The following is a 26,526-nucleotide window of genomic DNA, read 5'->3' on the forward strand; positions in this document are numbered from 1 at the left end:
GTTACCTTGTTGGAATATCTGTTCTATAAGCTTTCCAACGAGGTATAGCTGATATGTTTTTACAATTAGGAGCGTGTCCAAGTCTGCCAATGTTAGCTTATACCACAATCTCTCGAAAACATACAGGATGATTCACGTAGGGTCGGCGTTCCGAATTTTTTTCTTCACTCCTATTCCACCTAAACCCTTCATTTTTCTACATAGTTGTTTCCAATGTCTGCCGCAATTGTGAGAATTATTTTCCTTGCCTACGACAAATAGCAGCGTTGCCACAGTCCGACAAATTTCGAAAAATTTGAATTTTCCCCAAAAATTTTCATTTTCGTCTTCTTTTTCTTTTACTAGTTTGGCCCGACAGACACGAAAGTTACCTTGTTGGAATGTTTGTTCCATAAGCTTTCCAACGAGGTATAGCTGATATGCTTGTAACAATTAGGAGCGTGGCCAAGCCTGCCGATATTAGCGTATACCACAATCTATCGAAAAAAAGTACAGGATGATTCACGTAGGTTTGAGATTCCGAATTTTTTTCTTCACTCCTATTGCACCTACACCATTCATTTTTTTATATCGTTCTTCCTAATGCCTGGCGTAAATGTGAGATTTTTTTCTTTGCGTACGACAAATAACAGCGTTGCCATAGTCCGACAAATTTCGAAAAATTTGATTTTCCACCCAAAATTTTGACTTTCGCCTTCTTCTTTTACTGGTTTGGCCCGAGACACACAAAAGTTACATTGTTGGAATGGCTGGTCTATAAGGTTTTCAACGAGGTATGGTTTGTGAGTCTGTGATAATTAGGAATGTCGCTAGGGCTGTTAACGTTAGAGTACATTACAGTGGATATTGAATAATATGCAGGATGTGTCACGTAGGTGTGGGTTTCCGAATTTCTTTTTCCATTCGTATTGAACCGACAGGTTTGACTTTTGTGTATCATTGTCCCAAATATCTGTCGTAAATGTGAGATTTTTTTTCTTGCGTACGATGAATAACAATGTTGCCAGAGTTCCTCAAATTTAAAATATTTTTTGTCTTTATAAGAAAATATACAATAAGAAAAAGGGTAAATTCAATACCCCTCCTATTCACCCCTCTCAAGCCCAAAAGTCATGGACTGGGTATGGCTAGTAATTATGTTCATTTGTCTCTATGGATGCCATTTTTTATCCTTGTAGCTCCATCAGGGGGGTACCTCCCCCCAAATTCTGAAGGGAAAGAGGGAAAACTATAAACACCCAACTTTGCCCCCCCCTCCCCTTCACGGCGGGAACAATTACATGAATGATATACACAGGATTGGAAAGTTCCATCCTTTCTGAAGAGATACATACCAAAATCATATCTCTAGGTTAATTAGGAGCTGAGCTAGAGAGGTTTGAATTGCTGGCTCAAGGGTTGAGCCGTTCGTCCTGAAAAGGTTAAACGCAACGGAATATGCAAAATATCTTTTATCATATGGGTTACCGAGTATCAGTCGAATTACCGGGTCACTACGGGTTTGAATCCTTGACCCAGTAGTGGTCCATAAGCTAACCAAAATCACCCAACTGACACTATGATCCGTTTAAGCGTGTTCATTCTATCTGTGAAAATTACAACGTTATATCCACAAGAGATGAAAGTGAGGCTGGATGTTCAGAACAGATAAATCTTCGAAAAAGACTAGAAAATGGCAAACTCTTTGATTATTTGGAACAAAATTTTATTTATAGTAGTTCGACACATATTTGTTTCCATCTTATAATTCAATGTGATTTATTAATATTGAAATTTGAAACATGCAAAGTCTGCTACATCTAAAAGGAACATCCAATTTTCCATTTAAACATTTGTAACTTTTCATTATGATACGGTTTGGACTTTTAATATATTACATTTCTCATAAAAATTTACCAGTAAAATAGCACTCATTCAATTTTATCTTTCTTTCTTTTTCTTTTCGTTTCTTTTTTTTTTTTTTTTTTGTTCACTTTGCATTACTAGTCTGGAATCTAAGATATGACCTACCCCACCTACTGGGTTTATTAGAATGTACTTTGCATTAGTACGTTCAATGAACACTACCGAATTTACAACCGAATCACGCGGAAACAAACCATGTGTGTTAAACTGTTGACATTATCTTAGATGTGTCTGTGAGATCTACAGTTTTACCGGAAATTGAGTATGCTGTCCTTTATGAAAGAGACTGAATGAATGTTTCAAGCATCCTCTATATATTCGAACAGTCCTGAAAAATATATAAAAACAAACGTTATTTCTATATTACTGTTGGATTTCTGGTAACGGAACTTTATAATGTTATGTTCTTTTCTTGCTAAGTTTAAAATTCTACACTTTTCTGTTCACCCTTTTCTTTTTCTTCTCTCTATCTCTCTCTCTCTCTCTTTGTCTCATTTCTGAACCTCTGTGTAATAGACATCCACTGGTTTCAATTTTTCATTGTGTCTTTCAGTTTCTTCCTAAATTTACTTATGAATCTTGTTTCATCTCGTTTTTGTTATTTCATTTTATCGATAATAATACATGTGTAGTTTGAAATTAAAATTGCGTTCATGTTGTTAGCTAATTTTAGTATGGAAGAGAAGAAAGGAGGAGAGAGATGGGGTCTCTTTGCCAGACACGATTATGTGATAAGAATGTGTATATTGGGTGGCCTAGCTGCACGGCGTTAGCTGTCGCAATTTTTTCGATGTGGAGTGTACCTTAGTGGGGAAAATTTGAAAGCCTAAACAACCCTTCTCCACTACGTCATTATGTAACCAGAACTAAAGAAAAGAATAGAATTATTCTAAAAAAAAAAAAAAAAAAAGTGGTCTTGAATAGAAAATCTTTTTAACCATTTGTCAAAATACCCGTATAACTCGCTGAAAGTATGTAAAATAATAATAATAATACTCCACAGGAAACTAATGTATATTCCAAAATCACCTTGGTCTATGGTCTATCTACAAAACAATGATAGCTCATGTTCCATCTGTTATAACTTAAGAATTACCCGCCATCAATTATAGGTCTTACGCTTCTTCTCTTACCCTCTAGAATTTCTTCTATCAAGCATTAATAAAAGAACTTCTTCTTAAATAATGACCTAAGCATATTCCTTTTCTCATATTTACTGTTTTCAGTATTGTGTTTTCGCCAACGTGTCTTAATACTTCCTTTTTTTCCTCAGACGCGTGTAATATTTTCTATTCATTCTTTCTTAATGTATACGTGCAACAGTACAGTGCAACAGCCCCGTATAGTACAACAGCCTATAAGAAACCTTTTATGGAATATTCCGGAACTTTTATAACTACTAGGAAATATATCTTTCATTTTTCCAAGACCCTTATGTGCCTTTCCTATCATTGCTCTTGTTTTGTGGTTTTCACTTCAGACCTTCATTCATAACGTTGCGTTCCAGTCATTATCCTTAGTATTTATTGTAATCCAACGTTTCACTTTATTTATTTTGTAACTTACTATGATTCTCCTTTCAGATTCTGCTATACGAGGTTTGTCCGGAAAATACGTATAAAAGTTGAATAAGAACTTTATTTTACAATTATTCAGGTATTACAATATGGTCTCCTTCAAAGTACTCTCCCTTAGACAAGATACACTTCTGCCAACGCCGTTTCCACTGTTGATAACATTGCTGAAAGTCTTCAGTTGGAATGCTGTTCAGTTCCCGTGTCGTTTCGGCCTTGATGGCTTCCACATCTCCCAAGTGCCGCCCCCGAAGCACCATTTTGCATTTCGGGAACAGGAAGAAGTCACAAGTTGCTAAATCGGGTGAATAAGGCGGGTGGTCTGTCACGGTGATTGAGCTTCGGGCCATTGTCGTGATGAAGGATCCACCTGCCCCCTTGTGCCAAATCCGGTCGAACTCGGGCCACACGAGCTCTGCGACGTCTCAAAACTTCCACGTAAAACTGTCCGTTCACACTCTGGCCAAGAGGGACAAATTCCTTGTGAACAATGCCCCTAGAATCAAAGAAAACAATCAACATTGTCTTCACATTGAATCTTGCTTTTCGCGACATTTTTGTCCTCGGTTCTCCTGTTGCTTCCATTCCTTGCTTTGAGATTTGAGTTCCACATCGAATTCGTAAAACCAGGACTCGTCTCCAGTGATGACTCGGTTGAGAAAGTCCCCTCTTTCCTCTGCTTCCAACCAATCCTCACAGCACTCAACCCTCTTTGCTTTCTGTTCTGGAGTCAAGAGCTTCGGTACGATTTTCGCACACAATTTCTTCATTTCAAGTTTTTGTGTCAGAATTTCGTGAACGATTGTTTCGGGAATTAACAGCTCGTCAGCAATCATTCTGACTGTCAATCTACGGTCTTTAAGAACACAAGTCCGAATTCGTTCAACATTTTCATCAGAACTCGATGTCGACGAGCGTCCTGGGCGAGGGTCTCCTTTCACGTCTTCTCGGCCTTCCCGAAACCTTTTTAACCACTTGTTCACGGTTGGTTCCTTCAGAGAATTGTCTCCGTATACTTGTTTCAAACACTCAAAAATCTCACGGCCATTCTTACCTAGCTTTGCAAGAAACTTGATGTTGATGCGCTGTTCCTCAATTAGAGAGAGCTCCATGCCGACGGCACGTGAAACAGGGTAACTTTCAACAAGCAGCCACACACTCCTACTGACACTCAGAGCGCTCTGACTCGAACTGAGCGTTGATGGGATTGGCTACAGCAGTAGTGCCACCTGGCGTTGACTGCAACCTGTAAAATAAAGTTCTTATTCAACTTTTATACGTATTTTCCGGAGAAACCTCAACTTTTATACGTATTTTCCAAAACGAATACACTTCACTTGTGTTGTTGAAGGACTGGAAAAAACCGGAAATTCTTGGTAAAGCCAGTTTTTTACGGTTTCTTCCCGAGCTTGGCAATAAACGGAAAGTTTGGGGAAAATTGAAATTTTCAAATGTTTTACTATATTATGTTTTTAAAATGGAAACTATTGAAAAAAAAAGCGAAAAGTTTGGAAAAATTGAAAATTTCTAATATTTTACTGTAGTATGCTTTTAGAATGAAAACTATTTTATATTTACTAGTTTACAGTTAACTTCATTGAGTACTTGTATTTCTTGTATTAGAATAGGAAAATTTTGTGGTAATAAATATATGTGTACCACTCATCGAAACCTTTTGAAAGTTAGCACCGTGATAGAATGGAGTTATGCAGGGGTGTAGCCAAGGGGGGGCCCATCGGGGCCGGGCCCCCCCAAATGGTTTCCTGGCCCCCCCAAATGACCAACTTTTAAAACATCATAGTAAAATTATCTCGCTTCATTCATTTAAAAGTAACAAAGTTTATTGACAATTAATAATTTATGGTAAAATAGTATGGAGAAATATTGTTTTTCCATACTTATCGAAAAATAGTATACTATCTCTTCCTTATACCGATCGAAAAATAGGATACATTTTGTGACAGCAGATTACACAATTTACTGCGATTTATATTTGACAGTTTGAAGACAAACGTTTTAACAAGGTACTACAAATACAGCCATAAAACAAAGTAGTAAACTGATTTGTAACTACAGTATATTTTTATATGCTTTAACAAGTGTTTTAAAAGACATAGAGGATGGAAAATTTGGTGAGAAACAATGCTTTTATTCAATCTGTATTTAATTCGCTCTCTTTCATTTCTACCCAGTGTAATAAAATAATTATGTTTTTTTTAGTCACGAATAATAAATAAGTATATTTATCAGGAAACCGTAAAGAGATTAAGTGAAATTTCAAAGAAAATCAATTTTGTGTAGATAGGTTCTGTATACAAGGTCTTAAATTTAAATATAAAGGTAACCAAGAAACGTTTTGTTGCTTTTTCACCCACCGCCTTCGAACATCGATATGTCACCTAACCTGGAAGATGAAAAATAGTCCCCATCAGCATCGACGACCTTCTGAAAACGTTCTGGAAGGCCATGGAATCCATCGCGGTAGAACTTGGTAGACCGTGAAACGAAGAAAGTATCAGGTGCATTTTGGACTTTTACTAGGGATTTGAAATGGCATCCTCTAACGTGATTGTCCAAAGAATGGAACAGATGATAATCGGACGGTGCAATACGCGGGGAATATAGTGGTTGCAATATTGTTTCCCATCCAAGGCGAAAAATGGTGTCCTGAGTCATCCTAGCCACGTGGGACTTAGCGTTGTCCCGTAAACGAGGACACATTTGCAATTCAGAAGTGCTGGCTCCAGAATTTTGAGTTTTTGTTGAGCACAGCTCAACTGCTGACATTACACAGTTGCATTGATACTCTGACCAGCTGGTAGCAGTTCCCGATGCACGATGCACCAAACACACAGAAGGACCTTCTTCTGGTACAGTGCTGGTTTCGGTTGTTTTGAAATCGGTTCATGGGATACTAACCAATGATAACGACGCCGTGGAGCTTCGTATAGGACACACTTTTTATCACATGTTAACGCCCTGTCCAGAAATGGCTCCGAAACAGTAAATAAACACACGCGACTGCCGCGTTGCCTTCTGTCCCGGAGTCAAAATATGAGAGACCCATCGACCCAACTTGTAGTGCTTCACATGTTGATGGATGTGCTGCCGAATGGTTTCTCCACACACTGAATTGTAGTCCCAGTTCCTCTTTGTACATGTGTTGGTCTTCTGGCACGTGGTGTTTTCGGGTGTTTCGTCATCGTCCTTAAACTTGTTAAACCATCGCTGCAATGTCCGCGTCATCACGGCACCCTCACCAAAGGCCTGGCATATGTTCTGTCCCGCTACAGCGGCGTTTGACCTCCATTTGAACTCGTTCAGCATACATGCTCCTATGACGCTCTGTGGAAGTCCCATGTTCCCTCTGTCTTTACGCAAGTTCACGGTGTGTCTGAATTGCCACAACCAGGTAGTATGTTGGATATAACGACAACAACAACTGACTTTCGCCTTATCTCCACTCGCATTCAACTCACGATGTGAGGTCCAATTGAACACAGACCTCCACGAAAAGGGACAGAACTTTCTTGGTTACCTTTATAGTCATGCACAAAAGTATAGCGTTTGGTTCCGGGCAGTAGTTCTTGATTAAGCATAATAAAAACTATATTGATAATAATAATAATAATAATAATAATAATAATAATAAAAAGCTAAAATAGTGTTTTTAGTTTTTCAGACTAGCAGCAACATATTTTCTTGGCTTTGCACATTGTAGCTGGCCCCCCCTCAAAAACGACGGGCCCCCCCTACACAAACCTGCTGGCTACACCCCTGGAGTTATGGCTACAAAAAAAACTGAAATATAATCGTAGTTGGATTAATTAAATTATCATAAGCAATTAAATTATCTTAGGCAATCTTATGAAGTTCCCGCTTTATGATTGTGTTAAAGTGTTAAAATAACAGGACCGGAATTATTTTAGCAATACGTTAAAAACAAATGTATATTTTATAGAGATATCTTCCTTGTGCTCTGTAAAATTTCCGTAATTTTGAATCCATTAGATACAGTCTATTTCGCTAACAGAAAGGATACTTAGACCAACAGAGTTTAATTTTAATTTTTAGTTTTCTGATTTCTGGTAAAATTCCTCTTTATTATTTGTATATTTTTCAAACAACTCAAAAAGAGATCTTGTTTACACATACACACATACACCACTCAAGTAAGTAAATTTGAACAACGAGAAATATATTAAAACGTGGAATATGTGAAACCCGTTCGTTATTATTACAGACTTGCGGAATACCCGTTCGTCGCACGAGGAGAATACGTTTCATTTTGGACATAAAGGGCACCAAAACTGTCACCAATCAATTTAGGAACTCCAAAAACTCTTAATTCGACACTAATATCGGTCATTTTTAATTATATTTACATGTCACCATCCTCCTTAAGAGTACTGATGGGGGCTGAATTTGGATTTAAACAGCATCGGCTATTTTCTATCATTTTTATATGTCTCTCCCTTTTTCCTCCCTTAAGTTGCAGGGCTGAATTTGGTTTTAAACGGCATCGGAAGTGTCACTGTTCATCTCAGCGATCCCGAAAACTATGGATTCTACACTAATATAGGTCATTTTCAATATATCTCTTCCTCCCCTACCCCTACGTTGCACCTTCAAAGTGAAATGATAAAAACCATCCCAGGCCCGAACCTAACCTATTTTGAAAATGTTATCGAGATTGGTCGTCTGGGTGAAGAATTACTAAGTTACAAACATGGTCATTTTCATCTATATATATATAGACTAGCTGAACCTGCGCTCTCCACACATCGCATCATTCACATATGAACATAAATCTCCTTGTTATTCCTCACATCTGTATTATAGGGAGCTAGCTTGTTTACCAGCGGGGTCTGAGGTAAAGGGGGAAAAATTTCAACAATTTTTCTGCCTGACTCTTGCAATACCCCCTTACCCTTCTTCTATATGTCAGCGTTGCCAGGGTTAAAAATTTGTCACATGAATGTCATTCTGAAGAGTTAGTGAGTTGGTTATTTGTTGTGTGCTGTTGTGGTTGTGGTTTTGTTGCTTATTATTCATTTGACAATGGCTTCACAGCGTAAGAGAGGGCAAACTATGCACAGCGAAGCTAGAGAAGTAATAAGGAAGGCCATAGTGCAGTGCGACGAAGAAGCGAGGGAGAAAAAACTGAAGCATTTGTTATCACAGCCTAATTTGCTTGTGTGTCCACGTATACAGGGATCTTCGATAGGGATTGTATAATTGCATAAACTCTTTCAATTAAGTGAGTATTAGCTGAATTTTTTGACAACGCACTGGCAACCCTGCCCAGGATCGTCGAGTGACCGTTTCTTGGCGACGGGGTGGGGAACCTGCCAATCAACTCTGAATTCCTCAGCCTCGCATTAAAGCTAGCTCCCTATATTACATGTCCCTTTACAGACAAGTCTTGATAAAAATTGACAAGAGATACCATAAAGGGGAGATTTTGTCAATTACTTTTTCAATATCTCGCACCGTTTGCAAGATTTGAGCCTACTTCCGGTTGGAGATTTTAATTCACGTATGCTCAGTGTTTACTTTCTTCTTGCATGCAGTATGTAATAAGCAAATACATTACACACACAATTAATTATAATGTCAATGATATATGGTGTTCATTGGGCAAAACACTCCAAACAATAAAGATTCAACTTACTGTTACGAGTGGAGAAATAGTTATCCTTCGTTTTTCATTTGGCCATGAAACAAATGCCTGAGAGGTATCCAACCCCTGTATACAATTATGTGGTGTTGGAATGTATAACGTGTAGGATATGATGCTTTAGTTTTTTTCTTTTTTTTAATGTCAACACTTCCAGTGTACCCGTAAAAATGTAATAAAGAAATAATGGCCATGTTTTTTAAATATTGAATTAGATCTAAACAATCTACACAAAATTCGCAATCGATCAGTGAAAACGTTATCTTTCTAGAGCCTGTAGTTTCTGAGATCTCATTGTCGAAAGGTTTGGCAACAAACATATAAACGCCCACAAACGTATAGTTTAAGAGAACTTTAAAGATGGCAGCACAATTCATTTGCATTGATTTTGAAAAAGGCTTATTAAAATACAAAGGCTTGGAACAATAATTTTAAAAGAATAAACTTTATATGGAAAAGGTATACTCAAATAATTTATTTAAGTACACATAGTTTAAAATATTTGTTTCTGTTAAACGTGAAATCACAAATAGCCGTAAATCAAAGGTTATAGGTTGGATCTCAGGCGCTTTTGTTGCTGTTGTAGCATTTTAATAGCTAGATAATTTGTCGCATTAGAAATACATGTAGGCCTATTTGTTAACATACAAGATTTTGTACATAAAATTTATATAAAAGTCTATATTAGAATATTAAATAATAGTAATTATATGTTTTATCGCACGAGTATTAGTGAAATTTACGTTCTGCTCTTTCTTTTAAGAAGTAATTTGCTTAAAATTATAAAAACTTCACTAATTCAAAGAGCATATTAAGACCTCAGTTTCATTCAAGAACCCTATTTGTTGCAACAGAAAAGCATCATGATGGTAAACTTGTATGTAACTGTAAAAGTTCTGTAATTAATACACATTCACGAATAAACTACTAAAAACTACATAAAGAAAATAAGTGCAGAGGTGTTGTAATTTTCAAGAATATTAATTTTCAAGAATAATTACAAGTTTTTTTTATTTTTTTTAAATCGCAATACTGAAATTTCTCAGCTTACATTTTTTACACGTTCAAAGAAAAAAAAAAAGGTTCCATTTCTAGTAAAATTAATCTAATACGAAGATTTTTTTCTTTTCCCAATTCTTTCTTTTTTGTGTGGAAAGAAACTGAAAAAAAAACTGTTTTTTACCAACAGGTTCAAAATTTCCGAAACGTTTACAACACCTCACTTGACTCTTTAACCCCCTGTGCAGTGTGGGCACGTTAGCCCTGTAGCTCTGATTATAATCAATGAAGATGGAGATTTGAGCTAGTCAACGCGTCCGAGGATTCTGTATTAGGGCCATTCCACCGTCCGGGAAGGACATTTACACTACATTTTTGATGCTTTAAATTTGTATATTTCTAAAAGTACAAGATAAATTCTGCTAATGTATGATATGTGAACATTACAGACTTAGGAGTATATGTAGCTGATGTTCTCAGTACTTTTTTTCTGTTTAGCGTAGAAAATATTAAATTCTGAACATCTGTCACGGGCAGGGACAAAAAGAGAAGTGACTTTCGACTTACCAAGTGAATGTTTCAAAATGTTTCAAAACTCTGTGAATTCTTAAGTCAAAATGTTTTTCTTGACACGGAAATGTATAAATGATGAAATTTTCTAACGAACTTCACACAAGAGAAATTTGTCAAATATTTGTATTAATAAAAAACTAAACTTTTCTGTGTCACGGGCAGGACACCGTGTGAATCAACACGCGAAATTTCAAGAAGAATGATTTCAAAAATGAAATAAAATCGAAAATAAGTCAATTTTTGCTGTTCTGTTGTAGCATTGTACACAAATAATTCTATGGTACTTTACTTGAGGCTCGCTTTTATCACGCAAAAATAATAATATGTAGTACATTTATTTCTCACCACGTATTCTTTAGGAAATGTTTTTGCTTGCCCATTTACACCCATTTTGTAGGGAAATTCGTACAGAAACACTGTTTAACAGTATACAAAATAGGTGCTGGTATCCCGTGCAGTGCCGTGCAAAATCAGTGCCCGGGGCGAGAGTATACGACGGCGCCCCGTAAAGATGAGTGAGATCGACAGACCAGCCGCAAAGCGCCACTATGGTTAGCGCGAAGCATAAGAAAATTTCAAAAATAAATCGTGCTTTTCGTTGGATTTTGAGCACTTTGTAATACTTTTTTCTTGACATTTTATATATATCTTTTATTTTTTCTTCCCGAATTTTGCGCCCGGGGCGATCACCCCTCTCGCCCTTCTCCCCCTACCCAACCAAGGCACCACATTGCTGGTTTTACAACGATGTTTTGATCGAAATGCACGTAAGACACATCTTCAACAGTCCTGATAATTTTTCCGCAATCGCTGACGGTTTTCATACAAATTACCTTGACTTCTTCGTATTCTTCCACTCGGTTTTGTGCGATAGTTGCATGCCTGTATATTCTCTTTTGCTGTCCACTGGAGAAAAATTCCACCAACAAAAATGTTCCTTGTGTTATATCTTCAACAGCTGGAATAACACAAGCCTTGTTACCATCCAAACCTAAGTCGTCGCTCAGGATAGCTTCATAGCTTTCGGAATCATCATTTTCAGAATCTAAATAAACGTCTGTTTGGAATTTAAAGATTTTACACGGATGAAGCTCTGATTTAAAAGTTCGACGAAAGACAAAATTTTCGCTGTCAAATCGCAGAAAGAAAAGTATTTTGATTGGAGACATTCAATTGACAAAGCATTTTCCAGTTTTTGATTCAAAATGTCTTATACTTCAATTGTTCTTTGTTTACTTCAATTTCTGCTGATGATAGTAGTAAAACAGATATATTTTGAAACGAAGAGCTTAAAGCTGCTACAAAGTCGCAGCACATTCTACAATTACTTTCTTTTGTTTCACAAAGTTCATACTGACCTTTTTGAACGTACTCCAAGCCCATCCACTGCTCCCTTAAAAAAAAAAAAGTGACGCTAATGATAATATTTATATGACACTTGTTTAAAGTAAAAATATCACACTGACACTAACAGATAATCCTCTATTTAAATAATGTTCATGCTTAGAAAACGTTATTTTAGTACACATGGAATCATTTTCCATCATGGATAACCAATGTACACACACATTCCCACCAGTGGCATACCCACTGTCACGGGCAGGACAAGTTTTCTAATTGAAATAAATCGAAATATATTATTAGCATTAGTCCAAAATTTTGTGAATGTGAAATACACGTGCAAATTGATACTTCTACTACGTACAAACCACATCCTCAAATTTAGTAATTCAGTACAATAACTTTTGGTAATTTTCTGTCACGGGCAGGACATTCAAGTTGGCGTTTATATCTTTAATGATATTATAAACAATCTTTATCCTGTAAACATTTTTTCAACTGCAGCTTGTAGAATAAAGAAGCATCTTAAACAGCTCGAAGTTACTTCAGCCAAATATGCACAATATAACATACATTGTTGCCGATAACATGAAGAAAACATTTCCTCTCAGTTGACATGTTACAAATTCACAATTTAGACATTACAATTGCGTTACAAATTTCTAAGTATAAATAAGTTTCTCTTTGTGACAAAGAAAAATTTGTTCTATTTACTTCATATATATGTAAAAATGCATTGGTTTTGACAGTTTTTGAAACCTTGGGTTCTTTCGCGTGGAATGGCCCATTACAAACTAAAAGATTTATAGAGTACTGAGATCAGGATCTGGGTTGCTTTCATGAAATGAAATTTGACACTTTGTGTAGAAAACCAGATTGTGTTGTCAAGGGGTAAGAAAGGATACAACGTTAAAAAATGTATATCTACAACGATACTGTCGGTTGTCGACGGCCATGATCCTTCAGTGATGTTCTCTCCAGCATAGGCCGCACTTTCATCACCAAACATTAGACAAAGCACTACACATTTAATCTAAGTGGAACTCATCTAAATTGCGCAATTGTCCTTTCTGTAAAATCTTTCTCATATTTTATCTTTATTTTTGGAATTACTTGTGGTCGCTCGTCCTTGGTTCACCTCTGGACTCGGACTAATTACTAAACCAAGCAAATGAAAGCATGAAGTGAGCCATTTTTAACTCTCTGCAAGTAATCATCTCTCTCTTGAAACAAAGTGATTATTTTCGAAAAACACAAATTTTAATTCCATTTCAAAAATAAGCTTATTAAAGCAGCTTTTATGAGCACTAAATTTGACCTCCAAAAACTGCCTACCAGGATCATACCGTGTATGTTCCTGGTGTGGTAATAGCTGTAAACTAAGATCGACATACTCTCTACGGGTACAAATTCTATTCTGCGAATTCTTTTTGAATCGGACGACGCATATCCAATGTTCTTAAATGTGTTTCTATCGGTATGTTAACTGCTTTAACAGCCTCTTGAACAACAGCAACCCTTTTTAGTAAGTGTTGTATCCAGAGGCGTCAGGAGGGGGCAATTGCACCTCCCCCTCAAGAGTTTGAGGAATGCATGTACTTTAATCACTTGTCTACTAGTATACTAGTACAAAACATGAAAGTCTTTTGTCGGTGGTGCTCTTGCCCCCCTCAAGCGAAGTCTGAAATGACGCCCCTTGGTGTATCATTTTCATTTTCTTTACGTAGTTGACAATATGGTTTCTCATTTTATAAATCTTCTCTTGTAGCTATTAGTCGGTACAAACTAATGAAGAAATCAATCCATACCTTTCATTTTGTAAGATAAACATCTGCGATAAAGCATGTAAGATAAATCTAAATTATGTAAGATGAAGAAAAACCTATTAATTTGACTTGCCTAACTTGACCTGATTTCTGTCGAGCATTCATGTTCCCGTAAGACATGCATTCTTATTACTCGAACTTAGCTATATTTCTATTTTGGAATTTGGCCACATTGAAACAACGTTGTTCGTAGGCATAGCCATTCGATTTCTTAGAACAAGCAGAAGTTACTATTAAGGGGGCAATGACAGACATCAAAGAATCGCACAAAACGGTTATTTATTTATTTATTATTAATGGAATTAGTAACAGAGCTGTAGATTATTTTCGTGTTCTATTCTTGACTGTGTTTTATAAACGCATCTAAACAAACAATTCAAAGCTTACAAGGGACATATGCGAACCGTGACAGCTAGATATTTATGAAAATTGGTACCCTGACTAATTGTAGATTGCTAATCATCGTGGTGATAGTCACTCGAAACGGAAATGCCTTCTTTACCAGCCATATACAGATGATGATCAGAAAAATGGAAACACCTGAACGAAATTGCAACTTACCAGATTAATATGGTGTCGGGCCACCTTTCGCCTTCAGAACAGCCTTGATGCGACGTGGGATGGAGGCATAGAGATCGTGAATGATAGCAAGTGGAATTTTACACCATTCCTCGTGCAGGGCATCGGCCAGTTCTGTGAGAGAGGATGGAGGTGGAAATCGTCGCCGGAGTCGTGTTTCCAAGACGGACCACAGATGTTCAATTATGTTGAGATCTGGGGATTGGGCGGGCCAGGGGAGGCGTTGAACTTTATCCCGATGTTCCTCAAACCACGCTGCAACAACGCCAGCTGTGTGAATAGGTGCATTATCATCCTGGAAGATGGCGTCATTGTCTGGGAACAACATCCGGATCATAGGATGCAAATGGTCTCCTAAAATTGCGACATAATCGTTGGCAGTAATTCCTCCGCTAAGTGTGACCACAGGACCCAATGAAAACCATGATATAGCGGCCCACAGCATCACCGAGCCGCTGCCATGTTTCACAGTTGGACGGAGACACTGCAGATCATAAGCTTCTTTGGGCGTTCTCCACACATAAACACGGCGCGTGGTTGGGAATAGGGTGAAGGATGACTCATCCGACCATATCACACGTTTCCAGTCCTCAACGGTCCAAGTTGCATGGTCGCGGCACCATTTGCGACGTGCGAAAGCGTTATGGTCCCTGATGAGCGGTTTGGCCCGTGCAACACGACCCCGTAAGTTCATGTCATGTAATTCGCGGCGGACTGTCATTGTCGAAACAGGGCGGGGGAGGTGCTGATTGAGTTCCTCCGTCACTTGCTCCGCAGTGGCACGACGGTTCTGTGTGGCAATGCGCTTTAATACCCGGCGTAACCTGTCACTCATGATTTTCTTCCGCCCACTGTTCCGCTTCCCCGATGTGGTTTTCCCATGTGTTGCGTAAACCGTCATCACCTTCGACACTGTCCCACGGGACACACCTAACACAGTAGTCACTGCCGTCACACTCACTCCACATAACCCCGCACCAACAATTTGCCCTCTTTGAAACTCTGAGAGGTCTCCAATTTTACACAACCTCCGTCTGCTGCAGACACTGGACACTGCTGTTCCACTGCGCCTGACGTAGTATGGAGACCGACCTAACACACCACCACAAGCGGTCCGGCGCTGCGGGCGCCACGACACCACTGCCAACCCATATATCTGACGTGTTGCCAACTACAGGTGTTTCCATTTTTCTGATCACCATCTGTATATACCAACAGTAACCGGATGAGGGTGTGCCAAGTTATACCCGAAAACGCCGGGGAAAGGCAGAAAATGAAAAATGTATACAGGTAACTTTATACCTAAGGGAGAGGGACACGTGACCAAGAACATGGCAGTAGTGACGCACAAGCAGTGTTGCCACCCCAACACAAACTTATAGTTTTTCAAATCAAACGTATACCATTTTATGACATTAAAACAATTAGCATAAAACGCGAAAGAAAATAAGCAAGAGGTGGGTTATCAATATTGCCAAATAAGGGAGAAATGAGACTCTAAAGTTGAGAAATTTTAGGTCCGTACAGAGAAAGGTATAAATGTTGAACAACAACAAGAATACATAAGGAACAAATGTACAGTAGACAGAAAACTACAGCATGCAAAGCATCCAGTGACTAACGACTTGATATAGGATTCACCCTAACAAGGCACATGTTAGAGTAGCCGTAGAAAAAGAGAAATCTCATGTGACAATGCGGAAATGTGAACAGCAAGTTTTCCTGTACTGTAGCAATTCCAGTGGGCCTCGTGTGGAATCGACATCTCGAACCATTACCGTAAACTATAAAATGAACTGTCTTGGCGTTGCAACACTGCATAAAATTCTGCATTACTTCGAAACCATAGAAACGACATCGTAGCGTCTGAAAAGAGTACAGAAGGGCACGAAACGTAACAAATCTGTAACAAAAAAGTACATCAGAATCGATTTGCAAAGATTAATGACCTGTAATAGGTGTCAGTCACGAGTATAGGAAACGTTAGCATGTGAGACAACGATGGAAGTAAAACACACTGCATTCAAGTTACAAGTAATGTAGAGGCACAACATATTTTAATATAACACACCAATACATTCAACAGAGTAGTCCTAGATAGTATGGCAAAACAGAGTAGTCCTAGATAGTACGTACATCTCTCGCCCTAACCGCACACTCGATATGACGTATCAAGCTCGTTAGTCACTGGATGGTGTGCATGATGTGGTTTACTCCTTACTGTACATTTGTTCTTTATGCAGTCTTGTTGTTTTTGTACATTTGTTGGTTTCATTGTACGACCTCATAATTTCTCAACTTTAGAGGCTCATATCTCCGTTATTTGGCAACACTGATTAGCGATCCACAATTAGTCAGGGTACAAATTTTCATAAATATCTAGCTGTCACGGTTTGCATACGTCCCTTGTTAGTGAAGATTGCAAATGATCGCAATAAATGCTGAGCCTCCTGATCATCCCGTAACTCGTAGTGCAGTCAAATTACCAAAAACTAAGAAACAAATTAGTAACAAACTGAAAATTGGTACAGATGTTGGGAATGATGTTTTAAACAACATACTAAAAGTCCCATGAAATCCCACCTTACTTTCGCCGCTATATTATAAAATGACCGCTGGAAGTGTCAGATGAACAATTCCCAGCTAAAATTAGCAATATCTTCGCTATACTTGAATATAAAGAGATAAATTTAGTGTCGTTTTATAGAACATAGATAACACAATATTTTTTATAGAGAAACAATTTTTCATAAGACGCATACTTTTAAAAATATTTACCACTGAATGCTAAAATTCCAAAAACTGCCGTCGAATTGATTTAAAATTTATTAAACTTAGAAAGTAATTATTAACAAGTTGAAATTTGACATAGATGTTGGTAAAGATTATGTAAATGACGTACTAAAATCCCACAACTTCTTCATTCGCCACATTGGAAAATGTCCAAATGTACGAAGTAATTGAAAGATGACATTTTTTAATGTGAAATACAAAGTCTGGACCGGACTAAATATTTGAGAAACGATAAATGCAGTCGATCCGCAGTCAATTGGGATCAATGTTGGTGGTAGGGGAGAAACATTATGACGTAGTTAAGGTTGTCGTCCGCCATCTTGGAATCAACTTGTTTATTTTAAATGGCAACATGGTCATGTGACATACTAAACAACATCCTCGTTCGAAGAGAAACCCAGCGGCAAGGTTATTTTTCATAAACCTGCAACTGTTTTAAAATTGTGAATAGATTTAGGATATATTATGTCTGAAATGCTGTGAAATCTACTTTGCAATGTTTCGAATTGAAGGATATGGTAAAGTGAAAAACAAGCTTTGTAACATCTTGCATTACGTATTCTTTAATGACCAGGAAAAGAGAGAAATACAATGAAACAAATAGAATCACATGACATGTTCAACATGTCCGCCGTTCTGTTGTATGCATATCCTTAACCGTGCGACCAGTGTTTGTGCATTCTGCGAAGCATTGTTGGTTATATATGTTCACATGCCGTAATGATTCTCCTTTTCAGGCCGCTAATGTCATTAATTTTACACTGGTAGACAATAGCTTTAAGGTGCCCCCAAAGATAAAAATCCAACGAGTAAGTAAAAAAAAATCCAACGGGTATACAAATCTTAATTGGGTAGATGCATCAAAAGTGTACGGTGCAGGTAAGGTAATGGTGTTGTGTGGAATATGGAGCAAAAAACTTACACGACCTGTTTGCATTGATGAGACCTTGGATGCTGTACAATATGAGGATATGCTTGAAAACACTATTATGTCACTCTTGTTGAACGAGGAAGGGAGATTTCCTCAATAATGGCAAGAAAATGGGGCACCGCTGCGTTACAGTTGTCATGTAATCGATGGCTCAATAAACAGTTTTCCATTTGCTGGATACGTCGGCATAGGCCAATTGAGTGGCCAGCAAGGTCCTCGTACCTAACTCTGTTGGATTTTTATCTTTGGGGGCACCTTAAAGCTATTGTCTACCAGTGTAAAATTAATGCATGAGCCACATGAAAAGGAGAATCTTTACGGTCTGTGAACAAACATCACCGACAGTGCTTCACAGAATGCACAAGCACTGGGTCGCACGGTTAAGGTTGTGCATACAACAGAACGGTGGACATGTTGAACATGTCGTGTGATTCTATTGTTTCATTGTATTTCTCTCTTCATTAAAAAATACATAATGCAAGATGTTACAAAGCTTGTTTTTCACTTTACCATATCCTTCAATTCGAAACAATGCACAGTACATTTCACAGCATTTCAGACAATATATCCTAAATCTATTCACAATTTTAAAACAGTTGTAGGTTTATGAAAAATAACCTTACCGTTGGGTTTCTCTTCGAACGAGGATGTTGTTTAATATGTCACACGACCATGTTACCATTTAAAATAAACAAGTTGATTCCAAGATTGCGGACGACAACCTTAACTACGTCATAATGTTTCTCCCCTACCACCAACATTGATCCCAATTGACTGCGGATCGACTGCATTTATCGTTTCTCAAATATTTAGTCCGGTCCAGACTTTGTATTTCACATAAAAAAAAGTCATCTTTCAATTACTTCGTACATTTGGACATTTTCCAATGTGGCGAATGAAGAAGTTGTGGGATTTTAGTACGTCATTTAAATAATCTTTACCAACATCTATGTCAAATTTCAACTTGTTAATAATTACTTCCTAAGTTCAGTAAAATTTTAAATCAGTTCGGCTATAGTTTTCGGAATTTTAGCATTTAGTGGTAAATATTTTTAAAAGTGCGTTTTATGAAAAAATGTTTATAAAAAATATTGTGTTATCTATGTTCTATAAAACGACACTAAATTTATCTCTTTATGTTCAAGCATAACGAAGATATTGCTATTTTTAGCTGGGTATTGTTCATTCGACACTTCCAGCGGCCATTTTCCAATATGGCGGCAAAGGTATGGTGAGATTTCAGGGAATTTTTAGTATGTTGTTTAAAACATCATTCCCAACATCTGTACCAATTTTTAGCTTGTTACTAATTTGTTCCTTTCTTCATTAAAATTTGAGCTCCATTTACTGCATTATATGGGCCTACTTCATAGTTTATTTATGTCTATAGTTATTTCTGTACGTATGTGAAACTAATCTTTGAAAGTGCATCTGGCCCAACCCTTTTCTGCTTGGTATGCTGCAATAATAGAACACCTAATTTTAAAATTCTCAGAATGTGAAAAGGCCAATGATAGATGTTTGGTGCGTCTAGCAAGTAGCTTATCATTTTACGCACAAATCAGTACAGTGCAATAAATTTAATTTCATAAATAAAATTGCAAGAATTTCTTATATGGTTTTGCTTTATTTTCCATGAAATTTCTTTAACGTTCTGCTGGAGAAGAGGCCAGAAATAGTCTAGGGCGTGCACTTCCCGCTCTAGCCCGTCCCTAGCTACAAGTCTCATTGCAAGACAATTTCGTAGTTACCTCCACACAAATTCGTTACGTCTTCGAATCCTTTTTTCTATTTGTTTTCTCTAAGAAACTTTCAAGGAATTGAGTGACAATTGAATTTATGTTTTAGAGTGTTAGAAAGAAAGAAAGAAAAAATAAAAGCCAACATAATCTTTTTCTGTTGGCTGCTGCTAGGAAAATTTTTGTCCATAAGCTTTCACGTCGAGAATGGCCTGAAACAAGGAGATGCGTTGTCGCCATTATTATTCAGCTTTGTTCAGTAATATACTATAAAGAAAATCAAATATAGCAACCAGGGCCTAGAATTAAATGGTATTCACCAGGTTATGGCGTACGCTCATAATCTAAATTTAATAGGGGATGATAACAGAACAATGAAAAGAAATGCAGAGGTCTTATTAAACACTTGCAGGGACATGGGTTTAGAATAGAAGTAAATGCAGAGAAAACTAAATATGTGGAAATTCGTCGGGATCGTAATACAGCAAATTATGGATGCGTTAAAATATCAAATAATACTTTTGATAAAGTAGATACTTCCAATATCTAAGATCAATATTAACAAAAGAAAACCATATTCACGAAGAAATTAAATATCGACTGAAAGCAGCGAATTCGTGTTATTATTCAGTTCAAAATCTTTTGTCGTCGCGAATTCTGTTGAGGAATTTGAAGCTTACAATATATAAAATGATAATCATGCCTGTTGTTCTGTATGGTTGCAAACCATGGTCGCTTACTCTGAGGAAAGAAGGTAGACTGACAGTATTTCAGAACAAGATCCTGAAACGAATATTCAGACCCAAAAGGAACGGGAATGGGGAATGGCGGGAACTTCATAATGAGGAACTACATAATTTACACGGTTTACCAAACATTGTTAGGGTCATCAAGTCTAGGAGGCTCAGATGGGCAGGGTAGGTAGGCAGGATGGAAGAAAGTAGGAACTCTGTAGACCAATCGGGAAACGATGATTAGGAATACCTAGGCGCAGATGGGAAGACAATATTAAGATGGATCTCGCAGAGATAGGGATACAAAGTAGAAACTGGATCCAATTGGCTAAGAATAGAAGTCAATGAACATTTTTGTGAACGCAGCATTGAACCTCCGTGTTCCATAGGCCATAGAGTTAGTGAGTTAGTTGCTGTTTAACGACCATTAGCAGGGTGCATATAGTCATATCCGCATGCACATCAATATCGGTTTGGGTATTGTTTAGCATCTTAGACGAGAGGAACAGTATGGATATTTGAGTATTTCCAGGGCGTGCTTTTTTCATTTATCGTTATAAACAGTGAAAAGAAAAGAATGAAGAATGTGTTGCAGCATTTTTAATTAACGTGTTAAAATTATTCAGTTTAGAACAAAAGACGCTAATGAAAGTTTAATTATATCTGTACAACCAAGGGTTTTATATAACAGAAATAATTTTTAATACGAGAAGTCAAAAAGTAAAAGAACTTTCAAAAAAAGGTACATTTTTTTAATGATAGAAAACTGAAACATTATTTTTCTGCATAATCTCCCTGCACGTCAACGCACATTTTCCAACGTTTCACAAATTTTTTGATTCCGTCGGAAAAAAAAGTTTCTCGGTTGCACCTGTAACCAATTTTCCACCGCATCAATGACTAGCTGATGGTTGACGTTTAAATTTCTTAACTTCTGGTGATGATGGGTGTTTCCAAACCATGCTCGCAACCTTACTTTCCGGTTTGTGATGATGTCCTCATTGGTTGACGTCAATGGACTGCCCGATCTTTCCTCGTCACCTAAAGAAGTTCTTCTCTGTTTGAAATGCTCTATCCATTCTTAGATCTTGGTTCACAATAAACAGCTCTCACCATACTGCGCTTGCACTTCCGTAGGTTCAACACCTTCTGCAAACAAAAAATGAATCACTCCTTCATTTTCTTCTTCGTACAGATCGACAATGGAACTGCCATGTTTAACGGTCTGCTACACTCCAACGACTAACGCGGGAATAAGAATGGCATTTTGCGTAAAAGTGTTGCAGACCTCTCTAATTCAGCGCTGGATACTAGCAGTAGTGCCAAATCCTAGTGCGAGAAATTGCTAAAGTCCCGTTACATTTTGACTTCTTCTCGTATATATTATTTATAAAACACAAACTATTACAAATTTGTAGCTGCATTACAACTGTTTATTACGATCTACTTTTCTTTCAAATATGCTTGACATTTAAGCCGACCACTTTCCATTGGAATCGATGCTAAGCAACGTATATAGGTTTCACAGTGTCTATTATTATTATTATTATTATTATTATTATTATTATTATTATTATCATCATCATCATCATCATCATCATCATCATCATCATCATCATCATCATCATCATCATCATCATCATCATCATCATCATCATCATCATCATCATCATCATCATCATCATCATCATCATCATCATCATCATCATCATCATCATCATCATCATCATCATCATCATCATCATCATCATCATCATCATCATCATCATCATCATCATCATCATCATCATCATCATCATCATCATCATCATCATCATCATCATCATCATCATCATCATCATCATCATCATCATCATCATCATCATCATCATCATCATCATCATCATCATCATCATCATCATCATCATCATCATCATCATCATCATCATCATCATCATCATCATCATCATCATCATCATCATCTTCTTCTTCTTCTTCTTCTTCTTCTTCTTCTTCAAATCTTTTACCTGCCTAATGTTGTTTAATTTATTCTGATGTGTCTAATCAGATATGAATAATGACATTTGCCTTAGCCTTTGCCTTATGATATGCCTGTTTTATGCAGCTTTGCAAACCGCAAACTATATGTAACTCAGATGCATATTTTCTGTTAACCAAAACTTCGATGAATATATTTACCTTTCGAATGGAACCATAATGGATTCTTATTTATTTTATACGACCATAATGGATTCTTATTTATTTTATACGTAGAAGGAACATCAAGTTCAGTATCGCGGTTAGTAGGAAACCGAGATTCAGCGGTTCATGTATTCAAAAGAAGTCCAGTACATCTTTCATCTCGCAAAATGAAACATATGGATTAATTTCCTTCATGAAACCATAACAACTAATAGTTTCAGGAAAGGACTTAAAGAAAAAAAAATGAGATTAATTATGCTTTCAACTTAGGCGGAGAAATAGTTATAATACCAACACACTAGAAAAATTGCATATTATAGCGCAAGAGTGTATTAAAACATTAAATATCAAGTCGAAGTTTGAACACAAATGCCACTGCTCTCGAGGTCATCATACGACCAAATGAAATTATTCAGAAATATAAGTGTAACCTGGTTACAAGCATCCAATGAACACAAGAAAAAAGTGAAATGGTACAAGCAATATTTCGTTAATCAAGATGCTCATCATGACGTTTATGAAGTTAGATGTGAATGTAACATGTCTTGTAAAGGAAAGTACAAAACGCAGTAATAAGGAGCACACTGCAAAACTCTAAGGAAGGATGCTCTACCCATTCAGGTTTATGTCAACATGAAAACAATATAAACGAACTTACAGAAACCAGATTTACATATTGAAAAGAATCTTCAGTATGTTTTGCTTTTCATTCAACTTTTCATACGGACAGAGAAAGTTAAAAAATAAAGTGGTAATATTATAATAGCTTTACTAACAGATATAATTACATATTGATTAATAAATTAAAGTTTGCAGTTAATGAATACTGTAATTACAACTAGCTTACATAATGCGACCAATTTTCTGTCATTTCTGATTACTGTTTCGTTGGCAACTGTCAATTTTTTCAAATCGATCAATCTTCGCACGTGTAGTTTTTTACGTCCTGTACATCTTGGCCTGTTCTTTTTCATTGTATACTTTTCATCCAGTCCTTTTGACCATTTATTGAAGATTCCTTAGCGTTGTTATCACGGAAAGCACTAGTTATTAGAAACTGAATATTATAATTAAAAATATTAGATACAAGGTATTATGTAACAATTTAATTGTTGTAAGTAACACGATTTCGTGTTCTGCATATTGGCTGGCATAGTTACCAGATCGTGTTACTTTGGTGATAAAAAGCCTTTTTTTGTAATCCTGATGTGTCTTAGATATCAGCGATTCATAATGTTACATTTTATATTCGTTTGTAATTAGATTTTGTGTTTGCGAATTTGAATTTAAAAATTGATGTTCCCTAGAAACTATTGCTTGGTAGTAAAGCTGTTGATTATGCTTTCCATTGTTTACGTAAATTACCCTTCTCTAAATTCAACCCAGATTTTTTAGTTTTTATACAATATGGTTCGAGTGAAACAAAACTGATCCGAAAACTAAATTCACTACTGAACTCGAAAGTAACAGCAGCTGTTTTTGTGATAGGTCTGACGATTACCAGATTAAAAAAATAGCCATTACAAATTTATATACAAAATCAAGTGCTTGTCAATTGTACATTCATAACATTTCAGCACATTGGTACAAAAGAAAATCGAATGGGGAATCAGCGTGTTTTTGAGGACGCAAAGAGTGGTTTCATTTAAACAGATTCTCGAAAACCAATTGAAGGCAGCATTTGATGTCGAAAAAGGATGATTGTAACATAGAAATATTAGGTAATTAGGAGAAAAAAGCTTAAGAAATTTTCAAGAATGATCAAAATAAACCCGAAAACGTTACGAAAAGATGTGTATCAGTTCCGTTATGGCCAGCTTGGACTTAAAGATTCCAATAGCCAGTAAATAGCCAATAAATTTCGTTTTTAAGTTTCACTCAGATCACAGAATGTTGAGAAAAGTCGCTTACCGGTTATCAGAGCTATTTTGTTGGGGATTTGGTCCACTCTGGTATATGTATGGAGCCAAGCGTGTGTGTGATAAATCCTACATAGAAACCAGGTTCCAGGAACATGTCAGAAATGCAAAAGAAGGGTATTTTGATTAACAAAACACTTGACTACACCACAACAAGAACTATGGATGTAATAAAAGTTCTACATAAAAGTACCTTTGTAAAAATGTGTACAGATCATATTTTAACAGTATTATTAAGAGTGCGAGGTTGAGATTTAGACAAGGCAGTTTAAATATGTGAATAGTAGACACCATAATCAAGAACTTACTGACAAGCTATATTTTACAGAGAACTTAAATTTTACTATCGAAATTCCTAATAGTAAAATCTAATTACAAAACAATATAAAATATAACATTATGAATTATCAAAAAGGCTTTATAACTAAATTAACGTGAATATATGATCTGGCAATATGGTAATGAATATGCACAAAATAAATTGCGTTACTTAACATAAATATGGATGTAGTAACTTGTATATGACACCTTTAATTTTAAGTTCCATTTTCTAATATATAGTGTTTATATAACTAAGGTGTCTATAGCAAATATTCTAATATACCCAAAGTTTGCAAAGAAAACAAGCAAGACGAGCATAGCAACTACACGTTCGAAGAGTCATCGATTTGAAAAAGTTCGCAGTTCCCACTGAAACTAACATTGGAATTGATCATAAAGTGGGTGTATCAGGTAAGCTTCTTTTTCACAATTAGAACCTGATATTTATACAGGGTTTTCATAAAGTATGAACGGATTTAATTCGCTTATAATTTACATAAAATGCTCATATTGAAATCAAATAAAGTGCAAACGGTAGCGGAAGAATTAAATTTTTACCTGTAATCTGCACCAGTTCATTCACCGCCACACCTCCAACTGGGCGCCATTTACGTCCACACATTCGCGTAGGCGGCGCTGGAATCCACTCACAGCGTTCAACCGTCTTTGATTCGAAATGTCAACCAAAGACGCCCTGATTTTAAAAGACGCCCAGCCACAGACGCCCTGATTAAAAGACACACACACACACCAATACAGCTTACAACTTACTTTTAACAGTCAACATTGAAACAAGAATGAAAACAACAATGGATGGAATTTGGTAAGAAACTGACCCTTGCCCTCCCTCTCCCTCTCTCAGCGTGTTCAGAGTTGCCGCTTATCTAACAGTGTTGCCAACTAAAAATTTAATCCTTCCGCTACCGTTTGCACTTTATTTGATTTCATTATGAGCATTTTTATGAAAATTATAAGAAAATTAAATCCGTCCAGACTTTATGAGAACCCTGTAGTTTTATTATAAATACATCTACATACAATTTTATGATGAGTGGTATGTAGTTTGTTTTACAATCCGGTAACTCTTATAAAAGATTGAGTAATGAAAAAAGAGCTACGTGGTATTCCTTAATTGATTTGGATTTTAACGTCCCATTCAGTATAGCCTCTGACGTGGGATTCGAACCACATGAGCTTTCACCGGAAATCGAAATCAACTCTCTTACCGTAGGCGCGCACTTTAAGATTGGTTTAAATGGACAAGTTTTACCGATAGGTGTCACTGCAGACTCCGTATCTCTCTCATGTATTTTTTACCTTTCACAAAAATTCACGATTTCTCTTGCAAATTTCAACCTATAGACTTCAAATTTTAGAAAAGGAACTTCATAACGTATCGAAGACAAGAATCCGTACCATTTTTTTATTTAG

The 26,526-nt window shown here is 36.7% G+C and overlaps 1 protein-coding gene across 5 annotated transcripts in view; it reads left to right on the plus strand.

The window, feature by feature from the left end:
* The window catches only part of LOC145660611 (pleckstrin homology-like domain family B member 1), an 865,216-nt gene that overhangs the window by 825,938 nt on the left and 12,752 nt on the right, over positions 1 to 26,526 (plus strand). The window lies entirely within an intron of this gene.

The sequence above is a fragment of the Thermobia domestica genome, chromosome 9 (genome assembly GCF_964235325.1).
Source record: "Thermobia domestica chromosome 9, izTheDome1.hap1.1, whole genome shotgun sequence".
NCBI lineage: Eukaryota > Metazoa > Arthropoda > Insecta > Zygentoma > Lepismatidae > Thermobia > Thermobia domestica.